This window comes from Rhipicephalus microplus, chromosome 1, assembly GCF_043290135.1.
Source record: "Rhipicephalus microplus isolate Deutch F79 chromosome 1, USDA_Rmic, whole genome shotgun sequence".
NCBI lineage: Eukaryota > Metazoa > Arthropoda > Arachnida > Ixodida > Ixodidae > Rhipicephalus > Rhipicephalus microplus.
In genome coordinates this window covers 28,249,565-28,265,347 of record NC_134700.1, presented here as the reverse complement: position 1 = coordinate 28,265,347, position 15,783 = coordinate 28,249,565, and the positions used below count along the sequence as shown (strand labels likewise).

At 45.9% G+C, this 15,783-nt stretch overlaps 1 long non-coding RNA gene across 1 annotated transcript; it reads right to left on the bottom strand.

Annotated features, from left to right (window-relative positions):
• Positions 1-1,209: 1,209 nt before the first annotated feature.
• LOC142767683 (uncharacterized) lies at positions 1,210-15,576 on the bottom strand. The gene is made up of 4 exons (XR_012885104.1): positions 15,298-15,576; positions 12,425-12,582; positions 12,061-12,225; positions 1,210-1,526 (listed from the first exon to the last, which is right to left on the bottom strand). It is a non-coding gene; the product is annotated as an uncharacterized LOC142767683 (long non-coding RNA).
• Positions 15,577-15,783: the final 207 nt, after the last annotated feature.

Sequence of the window (15,783 nt, the reverse complement as noted above, 5' to 3'; positions counted from 1 at the left end):
GCATGCAAACAATCTTTTTCGATGTCTTTAAGCAAAATTATGACGCCACTGATTGACGGCATGTCGGAACTTACTTCCCCGTCTTCGAGCTCCATGCTCGAAGATAGTCTGTTCTTTTTCACCGATGATATTCTGAAAAATACCCGACTCCTATCGCGCAGCTTTCCCAACTGGCAAAAGTTGCTTGGGCCAAGCATGGTAAATCATCAATGGTCAATCTGTCCATGCTTCGGAAGTTATTGGGGGCCAAGAGAAGTATGTGCTTGGGAAGTGTGGCAAACCTACCATTGGCCAAGCAAAGGAAGGCAGCGCTTGGAAAATCATTGGAAACCCCCCTTTCCATGGTTGACACTGCGTTGGATTACCATACAATAGCCACGCATGTTCCTGGCAAGGGAGCCAACCATTTGGCCAATGCAATTTCTGGGTCATTTATTTTTTTAGGGGCGAAGCTTCTTATAGCGGCACCCGTTCGTCCCTCATTGCCGCTGTAGTATGTAACAAGTATAACATTTTGACCTCCAAGGTGGTGCCGGTGAGATATTTCTTATGTGCGTTGTTGAACAACAAGAATAGTGATGAATGCACATGCCAATGGCTGCTAATTGGGAATGAGAGACAAGAGCATACGGCTTTCAGTCAGCGCACACGCTGCGATGCCCATTAGCAGCCATTGGCATGTACATTGAGCACTGTCTGAGAGGAAAAGGTTGCTACGTTATACTCGTTGGGCGTAACCTCCTTGGTTTTAGAAAGGTTTAGCGAGCGTTGGGCCGCAGTGCCATAAATACAGTCAACTAGTATATACCATGAACTGGAGGTGGTTAAAGATGGGAAGTAGACCCGAAGCGCAAGCCATGAGAAAGTGTGCGTGTGCCACCTCTCATTTAGTCCTTGGAATGTCCGCTTAATGGTGGTGCTTATATATTCGGAATATATGATGAAATGATGCGACATGGTGGTACTTAGCGTGTTGAATGGTGGTACTTGACAAACGGACACACAGACAGATGCATGGATGGACAAATGAACGGACGCAGGGACGGATGCATGGACGAACGCAGGGATGGACGCACGAACAGAAGCACGCATGGACGGGCAGATGGATGCATAGACGGACGGAAGCAACAACGAGTGGACGGACAAATACTTCGCCCCACTCTCCATCATTCACTCCGTGGATATGCTGCCATTTTATTGTCTTGACTACAATTTGATGCACCAGCTATTTTATTCTATATTTTTATGTTCCCTTCCTCCCCCCAAGGGAAGTAACAAGACCATTTCTTTTATTGTTAGAGCCTCAGGATTATTTTACACGAAATATATAGAAGGCAATATGCCTTTTTTTCCATTTCGCAAACTCTTGTGATTCTGAAGTGTTGCTGGGGCTTATCATGAAGTCGTCCATCGTAGTGGCATGCCTTCTCGCATAGGTGCCCCTTCTTGATCTGAAGCAAACACGAGCCATCCTTTTGTTACGTCCGCAATAGCTGCGTCAGTTTTATGAACAGAGTATGTCTCATCTGGAAAGTGGGAGACAAAAACATGAAGTCCTGTTCTTTAATAAGCCATCTCTTAAGCAACTGCTTTCCCCAATTTTCAACAATACACACACAGTAGGAACATTTGTTGGGAAACTAATAGGTTATGCATGAATATGAGGATGACAGCACCTGCACAGACGGGAAGAAAATAATGTTGGACTGCATGATTCATTTTTAAATGAAGACAATTGAAAAAAAATTCGTTCATCCTGGCACAAGTATGAGCATATATTCTCTCGCTTTGAAAAAAGGAAAAAGGTATTTTCTTTAACTGATAGCATTCTGGAAGCAGCATCGGCACAGAAGCACTGTTTGGCGTCCCTGTTTCTTTCTTGTATGTACGTACTTTTATATTTATAAACATTACTGAGGTAGTAAATGCATCTTTATATACGAAGGTTATTTTTGTCGTGTAGGTTCTGTTGTCAATGTATTATTTTATTTAAATGCTCATTTTTGAGCAGTCCTGTCGCTTAGTCGTACAGCTGACTGTTTAAACGATGAAATTGGTTATGTGCTCTGGCTCCCAGCTCCCACAAATCAACAAGCTGATAGAGCAGGAATTAAGATTACGCAATGTTTAAGTGGTTAATATTGCCACGCGTTCCGTTTCCCAAGTATTGTTATCGTCCCAAAACACTACACAATTCTCAGTGGAAACCGCGCCTGCAGTTTTCGAGAAGCTTCCGGACTGTAGTAGATCATTTCGATATGTGCTGTTGTGATTGACCATGCTGTACCAACTCTTAAACTTTTACTGCTGGGCGGAGGCATTGAGACGATCCAGGCCCTGACATCAGCCAGCAATTAAAAGAAATCGCGGCAGATATCAAAGAGACAAAGGAAAGCCGCCTACCTAAAATCGACGAGAAACTAGACTCGCTCGCGAGGCTAGAAGAAAAAGTGGATTCATGTCAACAACAAATAGCAAATATGAAAATGGTAATATAATCTATGCAAGAAAATATTGACGATTTAGAGAATCGCAGCAGTCGAGCTAACCTGATAATATATGGCTTTCCCGAGGTAAAAGGCGAGACTCCCTTGACACTTGAATGTGCAGTGAACAAAAACATAATTGAAGACACCCTAGAATTAAAACCTGCAGCAATTGAACGCATACATCGCATCGGTAGAGCCCAGCCAAACAAAACTAGGCCCGTAATTCTCAAGCTGCTAGACTCAAGAGAGAAATTTTCAATATTAAAACGGGGACATAAACTTCGTGGGAAAAGCCTATCTATCGGAGAAGACTTTTCGAAACGAGTACGTGAAATTCGGAGAAAACTTTGGAATAGTGCGGAGGCAAATCGAGAAAATAACAAAAAGGTTTCCTCAGTTTTTGACAAGCTGTATATTAATAATCATGCCTATGTCTGGAGCAACGAAAAGGATGACAAGGTTCCGCTTAAGAAAAAACATGCGGAAGCTGCCTCAGAAACAGCCCGTGTAACGAGAACGACGAACGTACCCGGCGACCAAACAAAAAAGGGAGCCACTACTCGCCGTGCTGCAAAATAGGCGAACTAACACTTCTCACAGTGAATTCTAGAAGCGTAATTAATAAGCCTGAACCTCTTGAAAATTTGATCATCAATTATGAGCCTCACTTAGCAGCCGTCACAGAAACGTGGCTCACACCTGATGCTTTAGATCATGAATTTACGCCACCCAACTATTCCGTGATCCGAAAAGATCGCCCCACACGTGGTGGTGGGGTGGCAATATTGATAAGAAAAGGCCTCTCTTTCGTGGCCCTTCCAGAGGTACAAAATGCTGAAGCGGTTTTTTGTAAACTACTTTGTGACGGTACCAGCCTATTGTTAGGTTGTGTTTATCGAAGCCCAAACTCGGGTGACGATTCTATCAGTGCAATTCATGATTACATGCAACGTCATGCTTACAGTTCACGTGTTGTACTCATGGGTGATTTTAATCTTCCAGACATTAACTGGGATAGTATGTGCTATACGTTATCAGCTTCGGATGTGTTATTTGACCTCATGCTAGCCTTCAGTCTTCATCAGGTCGTTTCGCAGCCTACTCGCTCGCAGAGAGTAACTGAGAACATACTTGACCTACTATTTTTCAGCGACCATTTCGACATAAACCGCACAAGAATTGATGTAACCCGCAGAATATCTGACCACGACGTACCAGTGTGCGTAGTTCCTCTTGGTGGCACCATGACCACTCATTCTTCTGTATCCGTTGTAACAAACTTCACAAACGCTGATGACGATAGCATACTAACTCATCTCGCTCATGAATTCCTGTATTTCTCAGAAATGGGGTTGAATACATCAGTAGATGTCGATTCTCTTTGGCTTCACTTCAAATCTGTCGTACGTTTTTGTATCGCTCACCACATACCTACAAAAGTCAAACGCCCGCCAAAAAATAATCCATGAATCACGCGCAAAGTTATTCAGGCGAAGCGACGTTTAAAAAGGTTACGTAGAACAATAAAAACAAAAGGCGGGCGAGAATCCAGAATTCGAAAGCTACCGGATGCCATCGCGGAATTTAAGCACAAAGCTAAGCTTGCTAAACAACGCTACTTTGACGAGACACTACCTACGTTCCTTCTAAATCATCCCTGCAGGTTCTGGAATCACTTTCGCGCCACTAAAACAGCAGCATCGCATCTCCTTCCAGAAGAAAAAACTGTTAAGGCCAACGCATATAACGATTTTTTTCGATCGGTGTTTACCGTTGATGATAACGTTATACCGCCAATAGAAGAGCAACATCGTACGAAAGTCGACCAATTAGACATCGCTGATGCTGGGATTTTCAACCTGCTACTTAAGCTCGACACCAAGAAAAGTAGTGGACCAGACGATATACCGAACAGTTTCCTGAAGAGATATGCAGAATGGTGTAGCAAATATCTTGGTCTCATTTTCCGACAATCACTCACGACTTCACAACTACCTCACGATTGGAAGATCGCAAAGGTGATACCGATCCATAAAGGAGGAGACGCAACACAATTTTCAAATCTCAGACCTATTTCATTGACCAACACATCATGTAAGCTACTCGAACACATAATCTTAAAACACATGACAGTATTTCTAGAGCACATAGATTTTTTCTCCCCTAACCAACATGGTTTTCGAAGTCGTTTATCGACGGTAACTCAACTTACTGAACTAGTTCACGAACTTGCCATTACAGTTAATAACCGTGGTCAAACTGACTTAATTCTACTTGACCTATCTAAGGCTTTTGACTGTGTATGCCACAGCAAACTAATAGCTAAAGTAGAAAACTTTTTCGGAATAGGAGAACTTCACGCTTGGATAAAAGCTTTTTTATTTAACAGGTCACAATTTGTAGTCTATGAACAGATGTCTTCTAACACAGTAGCAGTAACATCCGGCGTTCCCCAAGGCTCGGTACTTGGGCCATTGCTTTTCTTCCTCTATATTAATGATATCACTGCTAACATCACTTGCAGCATCAAGCTATTTGCGGACGACTGTGTTATCTATAGAGAAATTAATCATTACAACGATCACGTTATGCTTAATGATTCTCTAGCTGTCATGGCTAATTGGTGCTCTAAATGGCAGATGAAAATAAATACACAAAAATTAGGGATAATGACCGTAAGCAGAAAAACAAAACCATCCAACTTCCCATACACCATGAATAACACACTTCTCAATAAAGTTGAGGAACATAAATATCTAGGAGTTACACTGACTTCTGATCTGAAATGGGACAAACACATCGCTAATATAGCTTTGAAGGCACTACGCAAACTATTCTTCTTAAAACGAACTCTAGCGCTCTCAACAACGCCAACGAAGCTGCTAGCTTACACATCATTCGTAAGACCAGTTTTAGAATATGCAAACACTGTCTGGTTTCCGTATTCGCTGGCTAATATAACCAAACTAGAAGCAATACGAAGGAGAGCTGTAAGATTTATTTACAACAAATATAGACGCACATATTCCCCAACACATCTTTTAACTCAGTCAGGTTTACAAACGCTGTCCACAAGAGCGAAACACGCTCAGTTAAAATTCCTTTTCCAGCTAGTAAAAAATAACTACAAGATAGATTCATCCGAATACCTTTCATTTTCACAGGCTAGGCAAACTCGCAATAAACATGCGCGCACGTTTTCAGAATACGCATGTAGGAACGACACGTTTAAGTACTCATTCTTCCCGCGCGCGATAGCGGAATGGAACCTACTTGATGCCACTATCACAAACTCCCAATCGCTATCAGAATTTATTGCACAGATAGAAAAAACTGGGCGCACATAACAGTTTATTCGCATGCAGGCGCACCTGTCCAGATCTGCTGTTCGTTAGTTAAAGCAACACCTTTTTCAATGTTCCTTTCACAGTAGTATAGCTATTTTTGAAGTATGCTTTCAGTGCTTGCTATTCCTGTCACAACTGTTCCATTTATGTTTTCCCTTACGGTACCAATGCTAACATAAGTTCCTTTCTTCAATCATGTATTTTATTTCTATCGCCTTTTGGCGTGGTTTCAGCTCTGTATAATGGCTCTAACTTGCTTTGTATCTTCTTTTATTGCATACATTGTGTAATAATAACATAATTAACGTTTAACTTCTGTACTGCTCAATGGTTATATGATCCTCATGTCCTGTTATTATGCTTGCATGTTTTTACGTCTACATCCTTTTTTGTGTGTGTGAAAAATTACTGTATTGCCCAACTGCCACGCTCTCGAAGGAGAGTAGCAGCATTGTAAATAAATAAATAAATAAGATAACGCCCACTCTGCGAACGGTACAGATTATTCTGGAACCTACGCCACCGCCAGCGATAACGCTAGAACATTCCACGGCAAGAGTGCAAATGTCGACGCGCTTCGCTGCTTGTCAGTTGTTGATCGAAGGCCCACGCTCTGTTTGCCGCTATAAGTCCAAGACTGCTACCGTAATCGGACTTTCCGTTTGCCCAAACAAACAGGTTTGCCCAAATAAACAGTTAAATTCCAACACAAAGTCTCCTGTCTTCGGCCACGTCACGACCCCGTGACATCTGGTGGAAGTGCTGCTTCTTTAATTTTCCGGACGCCCCCTTCAAGCCGCGGCCCCTGCCCAAGCGGCAAAGAAGACACGGATGCTAACCTTGAACAGCGAGCAAGCCGCCGGCAGAGGGGACTACAACCAGAGTACGGGCCCCTTCCTGAAGCAGCCAAGCAAATCCGGATCCCGACATGAACTACTGCAACAATGACCGCCCCCGTGAAGCCTGCACCACTCCTGCTCCGACAACCCAAAGAGCCATCAACTACTTGCGGTTTGCCACTGGAAGACCCGGAAAGCTGGATCGAAAAGGTCTACCACGTCGCCGCCTTCACTGACTGGACAGACGATGACAAGCACCGGCATGTGTATTTCGCCTTAGAAGATGCTGCTTGGACCTGGTTCGAGAATCAAGAGTGAAGCCTTACAACGTGGGACGTCTTTCACGCCAGGCTGCTCACGACTTTCGCAAGTGTGGTGCGCAAGGAGAAGGCCGCAGCTCTTCTCTAAACCCGCATGCAGATGCCAAACGAAAACGTGGCGCTATTCACGGAAGATATGATTAAAGTTTTCCACCACGCTGACTCTGACATGTCCGAGAAGAAGAGGGTTCGTCTGCTCATGCGAGGAGTAAAGCAGGAACTTTTCGCCGGGGTTATCAGAAACCCGCCAAACACGGTCGCCAAATTTATTTAGGAAGCATCTACGATAGAGAAGACGCTCGAGATGCGCACGTGGCAATATAACCGTAGCTTCTCGTCTACAAGCTACGCCGGCATTCAAGGGCTTGGAACCACTGACTTGCGTGATACGATCCGAGCGATCGTGCAAGAAGAGCTGCGAAAATTACTTACTTCAGCGCAGCCTCACGTGGAATCCATCGCGGATGTCGTACGCCAGGAGATCCAGCCATCGCTGGGCGTTCCCCTGTCTCAAGAGCCTCAGCTGCAAGCCATGAGCCATGCTGCTGCAGCCCGCTGCCACGCCCCTCCTCCACGTGCACGCCAAAACGCTGCCCCATCGCACTTACGTCGCCAGACGCCACCGCCGCCACCACTCCAACCGACGCCCTACCGTTCGCCAGCCGCCCAGTGCAGTGCGCCGAGGAAGACTGACGTCTGGCGCACCCCTGACCATCACCCACTCTGCTACCACTGCGGCGAGGCTGGACACACATACTGCCGTCGCCAGTACCGACAGATGGGACTGCGTTGCTTCACCGTCAATGCACCGCGTCCACAGCAAGGAGAACGGCCACGTGACATCGCCGACTACCTGACAGAAACTAAGTGGACACAACGAAACCCTTCCCGTTCACCGTCGCCCAGCCGCCGCACGTCACCGCACCACCGGCAGTACTCTGGCCCTACGCGGGGCCGGTCTCTTAGCCCGTATCCGGGAAACTAAGGGCAGAAATCGATGGAGGTGCGGTTGCTGTGCGACGAACTACCGAAGATCCTCCGACGACGACGACGCCGCAACGGAGCTTTCCGAACACAACGCCAACCAAGAAAAGGCTTGACGGCGAAACCTCACTTACCGAAGGTTCCCTGACGAAACAACATGGAAGCAGCGGAACAAGCCGACGCAGCCATGAACCGACGCCACGCCCTAACTGTAATGCGAGATGGCGAACTAGCGACCTCGACGTTCTTATCGACGGCCACAGTGTGACCGCTCTCGTCGATACTGGAGCCGACTACACCGTCATCAGTGGGTCGTTCGCCACGAAGTTAAAGAAAGTTAAGACAGCTTGGGAAGGCCCTGAAATCCGCCCAGCTGGAGGTCATCTCGTAACGCCGGCAGGAATCTGCACAGCGAGAGTCACCAGTAACGACCATATTTATCCTACAGACTTCGTAGTCTTACAGCGTTGCTCGAGAAATGTCATCCTTGGCATGGACTTCTTATGCCTCCATGGTGCTGTCATCAACCTAAGAACAAAGTCGATAACGTTATCCACAGAAGAAGCACTACCGCTGCGCACGCTGTCAGGAAACCATGCCTTGAATGTGCTAGAAGAACAAGTCACCATTACGCCTCGCTCAAGCGTCATTATTTCATTCGGCGTTCCTAAATCACCTGACTTGGAAGGCGTCGTTGAAGGCAGTCAGCATCTGTTGGTCACCCGAAATATTTGCGTTGCAAGAGGAGTTGCGGAGCTGCGGGGAGCCAAGACAACGGTTATGCTCACGAGTTTCAGCATTGAGTACAAGCATGCGAACAAAGGAACAACGGTCGCATACATCGAAGAAATCGTCGAAGCCACCACTGCTTTCGCCGTCGCCGATTCAGCGGAACCTGCTCAGAGGAACCAAGCCCCTCCCATAGCTTTCGATGTCAATCCCAGACTTCCGAACCATAGGCAAGAACAGCTCAAGGCCTTGCTCCTGCAATACGAGGATTGCTTTTCGTCGTCATCAAAAGTTCGGCAGACCCCAATCACGAAACATCGCATCATAACCGAAGAAAATGCCAGACCACTCCGTCAGAGTCCGTACAGGGTTTCGACGCGAGAACGTGAGGCTATAAAGAGACAAGTTGATGAAGTGCTGCGGTATGACATTATACAGTCGTCCAAGAGTCCATGGGCATCCCCCGTGATGTTAGTTAAGAAAAAGGATGGGACCCTACGTTTCTACGTCGATTATCGCCACCCGAACAAAATCATAAGAAAGGACGTGTATCCTCTGCCACGAATAGACGATGCACTTGATCGGCTCCATAACGCCAAGTACTTTTCGTCAATGGACCTCAAGACTGGCTATTGGCAAATCGAAGTCGACGAAAGAGACCGAGAGAAGACGGCGTTTATAACACCGGACGGCCTCTTCGAGTTTGAGGTGATGCCCTTCGGTCTTTGTTCAGCGCCCGCAACTTTTCAACGCGTTATCGATACAGTACTGGCAGGATTTAAGTGGCACACTTGCCTTGTGCATTTGGACGACGTTGTCGTGTTTTCCTCGAGTTTTGATGAGCATCTTCGGTGCCTTGAAGCTATACTTCAAGCCATCAAGATGTCCGGACTCACACTGAAGCCAGAAAAGTGCAGATTTGCGTACGAGGAGATCTTGTTTCTGGGGAACGTTATTAGCAAGTCTGGAGTTTGTCCCGATCCACAACAGCCGCCATTGCCGACTTCCCGCCACCCACTGGCAAGAAGGCGGTGCGCCGATTTCTGGGCCTGTGCGCCAATTATAGGCGGTTCGTGAAAAACTTCGCCCGCATCGCCGATCCTCTCACTAACCTTACCAAGGCGGACGTGGAGTTCAAGTGAGAAATGCCACAGGAACACGCTTTCCAGGAGCTTAAACATCGCCTACAGACGCCTCCGTTACTTGCCCATTTCGACGAATTTGCCGAGACAGAAATACACACTGACACAAGCAGCGTAGGTCTTGGCGCCGTTCTTTTGCAGAGGGCTGACGGACTTGAAAGGGTTATTAGTTACGCCAGCCGATCACTATCCAAAGCAGAAGCCAATTATTCCACAACAGAAAAGGAGTGCTTCGCCATCACCTGGGCTACGTCAAAATTTCGCCCCTACCTCTACGGCAGGCCCTTCAAAGTTGTGGGCGACCACCACGCCTTGTGTTGGCTAGCCAACCTGAAGGACCTTTCAGGTCGCCTCGCACGATGGAGCCTGAGACTTCAACAATATGACATTACCGTCATCTACAAGTCCGGCAAAAATCACCCCGACGCCGACTCTCTCTCACGCGCGCCTGTCGACCAACCACCACCCGACGACCCGGATGACGACTACTTCTTGGGAACGGTAACTGCCGACGACTTCGCTGAACAACAGCGGGCCGACCCGGAACTTAAGGCCCTAATAGCATACCACGAAGGCGAACCGCCGAAGTCCCGAAGGTATTCAAGCGCGCATTTGCGTCGTTTTTCCTGCGAAACGGTCTTCTCCAAAAGAAAAAACTTTTCACCGCTTCGAGCAAAGTACCTCTTTGTGGTGCCTTCAGCTCTGTGACCAGAACTCCTGCAGGCTCTCCACGACGATCCGGCAGCAGGGACCTCGGTGTTTCTCGCACGCTCGCGAGAATACAAGAAAGGTAGTACTGGCGACATCTTACCACCGACGTCACTCGTTATGTGAAAACATGCCGGGACTGTCAGCGACGCAAGACACCACCGACAACGCCCGCGGGACTTCTGTAGCCAATTGAACCACCTTGCCGACTTTTCCAGCAGATTGGTATGGACCTACTGGGGCCGTTCCCGACGTCGGCTTTCGGAAACAAGTGGATCGTGGTAGCTACCGACTACCTCACCCGCTATGCTGAGACAAAAGCCCTGCCAAAAGGCAGTGCATCGGAGGTAGCTAAGTTCTTCGTCGAAAATATCGTCCTACGTCACGGTGCCCTGGAGGTCCTTATCACCGTCAGAGGAACGGCATTTACTGCTGACCTAACTCAAGTGATCTCGGCATACAGCCAGACAAACCACCGCCGGACAACAGCGTAACACCCACAGACCAACAGCCTCACCGAGCGGCTTAACAAGACGATTGCCGACATGCTGGCAATGTACGTCAATGTCGAACACAAGACGTGGGACGCAATTCTTTCGTATGTGACCTTCGCATACAACACGGCAGTGCAGAAGACGACGCAGATATCTCCATGCAAATTGATCTACGGAAGGAGCCCGGCAACGACGCTCAATGCCATGTTACCCAACGTCACCGACGAAGAAAACCTCAATGTGAGTGAGTGCCATCAACGCACCAAAGAAGCCCGACAACTCGCGCATCTTCATATCAAGAATCAACAGGTGACCGACAGTCGCCGTTACAATCTTCGTCGACGCTTCGTGCAATACCAGCCCGGTGAACGTGTTTGGGTGTGGACGCCGATACGCCGACGTGGATCAATTGAAAAGCTTCTGCGACGGTACTTCAAACCATAGAGAGTGGTTCGACGTCTCGGCCCACTTGATTACGAGGTTGTCCCCGGCGGCATCACAAACTCTCAACGGCGCCGATCGCGACCTGAAGTCGTCCATGTCGCGCGACTCAAACCGTTTCAGGTGCATTAACAAACTGAAATGGTGTTTTTGTATTATATTGTATCGTAATTGATTCATTGTACATTCTTGAATTATTGTTGTACCTTCATCTTTAATTAAAGCATCGCCACGATGCCTTTTTCCGAGGGGGCAATGCCACGCGTTCCATTTCCGAAGTTTTGTTATCATCCCAAAACACTACACACTTCTCAGCGCAAACCGCGCCTGCAGTTTTCGAGAAGCTTCCGGACTGTAGTAGATCATTTCGATAAGATAACGCCCACTCTGCGAACAGTACAGATTATTCTGGAACCTACGCCACCGCCAGCGATAACGCTAGAACATTCCATGGCGAGAGTATAAATGCCGACGCGCTTCGCCGCTTGTCAGTAGTTGATCGACGGCCGACGCTCCGTTCGCCGCTGTAAGTCGAAGTCTGCTACTGTAATCGGACTTTCCACTTACCGGGCACAGGTTCGCCCAAATAAACAGTTAAATTCCAACACAAAGTCTCCTGTCTTCGGCCACGTCATGATCCCTTGACAATATGGTGGCAGTGAAACTGTTTCAATGTTTCATCTTGCTCCAGATGGCAGAAGTTGGCTTTTTTCAGGAGGGCAGCATATAAAACTGGAAAAAAATGTATTAGTAGGTCAAGCTTTCAAACAAACATCAGTGATGCAGTATGCGTAATACTCTTGTCATAGTGTAACACTTCGCAAAGAACAGCAACCAAAATATCACAGCGTTGACATAACAAAAATTTATAAGTATGTTGACAACAAACAGCAAAGCAAAACCAATTTATTGGTTTTCTGTTGATGCTCACCAAGCAGAATCAGCCGCACATTTGCAGGCTTTTAAATGGAAAATTGATCTCAGCAGCCCACCAGTACTTCTTTGTAACCACATTAGTACAATATGATGGAGCTTTTTGTGCACACCATGTTCAGCACTGCTGACATTCTTCAGGGACGAATAGCTGAGCTGTAAAAAAAGCAATACATAAATTAGAAAGTTGATAAATGTAATACATGTTTAGAAGCTTTGAAAAAGTCTACTATATGCAGTGCTTGTGGTGCCAACAGAAGGATAACCTTGCCAAAACAAAATAGCATCAATTCATCAAAGTATTCATTGGACATTCTACTAAGTAGGTGGACAGGCAAAAGACTGCCTTCGCTGTAGAAAATTGTGAATAAAATTCACAAAACCCAGTAAGTGTTTAGGCACAAGTATTTTTTTCAAGCAGTATTTTCGGCGCAAATTTCCTAAAGATTGTGTTGAAGAACTGGAAGAATCATGTGTTTTTGTGTCTGACGAGCAGCACTCCCTCCATGCAAGAAAATAGAACCGATATATGAACACATAATACATTTAGATGATGATAAATCATCATCAGCCTGACAACATCCACTCCAGTACAGAGGCTTCTCCCATGTTCAGCCTGTTAACTCGGTCCTGTGCTTGCTGCTGCCAATTTACACCCGCAAAATTCTTAATTTCATCTGCCCACCTAACCTTCCGTCTCCCCCTAACCCACTTGCCTTTCCTGGGAATCCAGTTAGTTACTCTTAATGACCAGCGATTATCCTGCCTACGTGCTACGCGTCCGGCCAATGTCCATTTCCTCTTCTTGATTTCAACTATGATATCCTTAACCAACGTTCGTTCCCTAATCCACTCTGCTCTCTTGTTGTACCTTAAGGTTACACCCACCATTTTTCTTTCCATTGCTCGCTACGTTGTCCACAATTTAAGCTGAACCCTCTTTGTAAGTCTCCAGGTTTCTGCTCCGCAGCTAAGTACCGGCAAGATACAGCTGTTATAAATCTTCTTCTTGAGGGATAGTGGCAATCTACCTGTCATAATTTGAGAGAGCTTGCCAAATGTGCTCCACCCCATTCTTACTCTTCTAGTTACTTCGCTCTCGTGGTTCGGCATCGCGGTTATTACCTGCCCTAAGTAGACAGTCTTTTACAACTTGAAGTGCACTATCACCCATCTCGAAGCATTGCTCTCTTCCGAGGCTGTTGTACATTACTTTCGTTTTCTGCAGATTAATTTGTTAGACCCACCTTTCTGCTCTCCTTGTCTAATTCCTTAATCATGAGTTGCAATTAGGCCCCTGAGTTACTCAGCAATGAAATGTGATCGGCGAATTGCAGGCTACTAATGTACTCTCTGTTAACTCTGATGCCTAAATGTTCCCATTTTAGGCCTCCGAAAACCTCCTGTAAGCACGCGGTAAAGAGTATTCAGGAGATGGTATCCCCCGGCCTTACAACCTTCTTTATTGGTATTCTGTTGCTTTCTTTATGAAGCACTATTGTAGCAACTGATCCCCTGTAGATTTCTTCCAGGATGCTTATAGATGCTTCATCTACACCCTGATTCTACAGTATCTGCATGACTGCTGATATTTCTACTGAATCAAACGCCTTCTCGTAATCAATGAAGGCTACTATGTATAGTGGTTGGTTGTAATCTGAGCATTTCTCTAGTACCTGATTGGTAGTATGATTGTGGTCGATTGTTGAGTAGCCTGTTTAAAATTCTGCTTCTTCCTTTGGTTGATTGAATTCTGATGTTTTCTTAACTTTGTTAGCAATTACCTTTTTAAGTAGCTTGTATACTACGGTGAGCAAGCTGGTAGGCCTGTAGTTCTTCAAGTCCTTGTCATCTCTTTTCTTACGTATTAAGATGATTTCACCATTTTTCCAAGATTCTGGCACTCTTCCCGTCAGGAGACTCCTCGTAAACATGGTAGCTAGTTCTTCTAACACAATCTGTCCTCCATCTTTCCGCAGATCTGATGCTACCTGATCCTCACCGGGAGCTTTGCCTTTTTGCATGCTCTCCAAGACTTTTCTGACTTCTTCTATCATTACTGGTGGGTGTAATTTTGTTACTGCTAGTTCTTACATTATTAGGGTCGTGCTTGTCCCGGTTACTGTACAGATATGTGTAGAACTCCTCCGCTATTTCAACTATACTTTTGATATTGGTAGCTATTTTGCCTTTTTTGTTCTTTAGTGCATACATTCAATTTTCGCATATTTCAAGTTTCCTCTTCACTACTTTGACGCTTCCTCCATTTTTCAGATCCAATTATCTTCATGTTATTCCTTCTTACATCAAATACCTTTCGGTTAATAATCAACTTCGAAAACTTTGCCAGTTCTATTTTGTCTGTTCTCCTTGAGACTTTCATGCTTTGATGCTTCTTAATGAGATTCTTTGTTTCGTAGGAAAGCTTGCCAGTGTCCTGTCCAGCTACCGTGCCTCCAACTTCCACTGCACACTCCGTAATGATACTCGTCAGATTATCGTTCACTGTATCTACGCTAAAGTTGGTTTCTTCAATAAGAGCCGAGTACCTGTTCTGAAGAGACTCTGAATTCCTGTATTTTCCTTCTCAGAGCCTGCTCATTGATTGGCTTCTTGCATACCAGTTTCTGTCGTTCCTTCTTCAAGTCTAGGTGAATTCGAGACCATACCATTCTAAACACAGTATAGTATACTGTGTTTTTACCTTACTCATTGTCGATTCGACGTCTTCATAGAAGCTTTCAACTGAAGCGTCATCATGACCATTTTGTAGCACCGTATAGGCCTCAGCTGTCCTAACCTCACGGCGCCCTATTATATCCCATTTAACACCCTCTAGCTCCTCGAATAGTTCAGCTAGATTTGCCTCACCAGATAAGCTTCCCGCGTTAAACGTTGCCGAGTTCAGGTTCCAATGGCGGCCTGTCCGTATCCAGAGATTCGTAGCACCCTCTGCCGCGTTGCAGGTCTGACCACCGGCGTGGTGAGTTGCTTCGCAGCTGCTGGGGACTGAAGGCCATAAGTTAATTGACGTATGCATGTGGGAGGTAGTGGTCAGATACTGCAATAATAGATCATTTACGACAGATTACACAATGAAAATTCTGAATAAATACATGACAATCAGAATAGCATCACTCGCCAACGTTGCGTACTTATAGACTAACCACAACTTTCAAACTGTGCCAACATCTGAAATGACAACTGTCTCAGTATCGACAAATGAAATCCCACAGTCGCTGAAGCTATAGTTTTATCATAACATTCCTTTCCAAAAGTAGAATTCCACTAAAGTAGACCCAACAATACCGAGGAACCTTATTGCGTCAAAGCATTTCGTAAAAGAAGAATATAGTA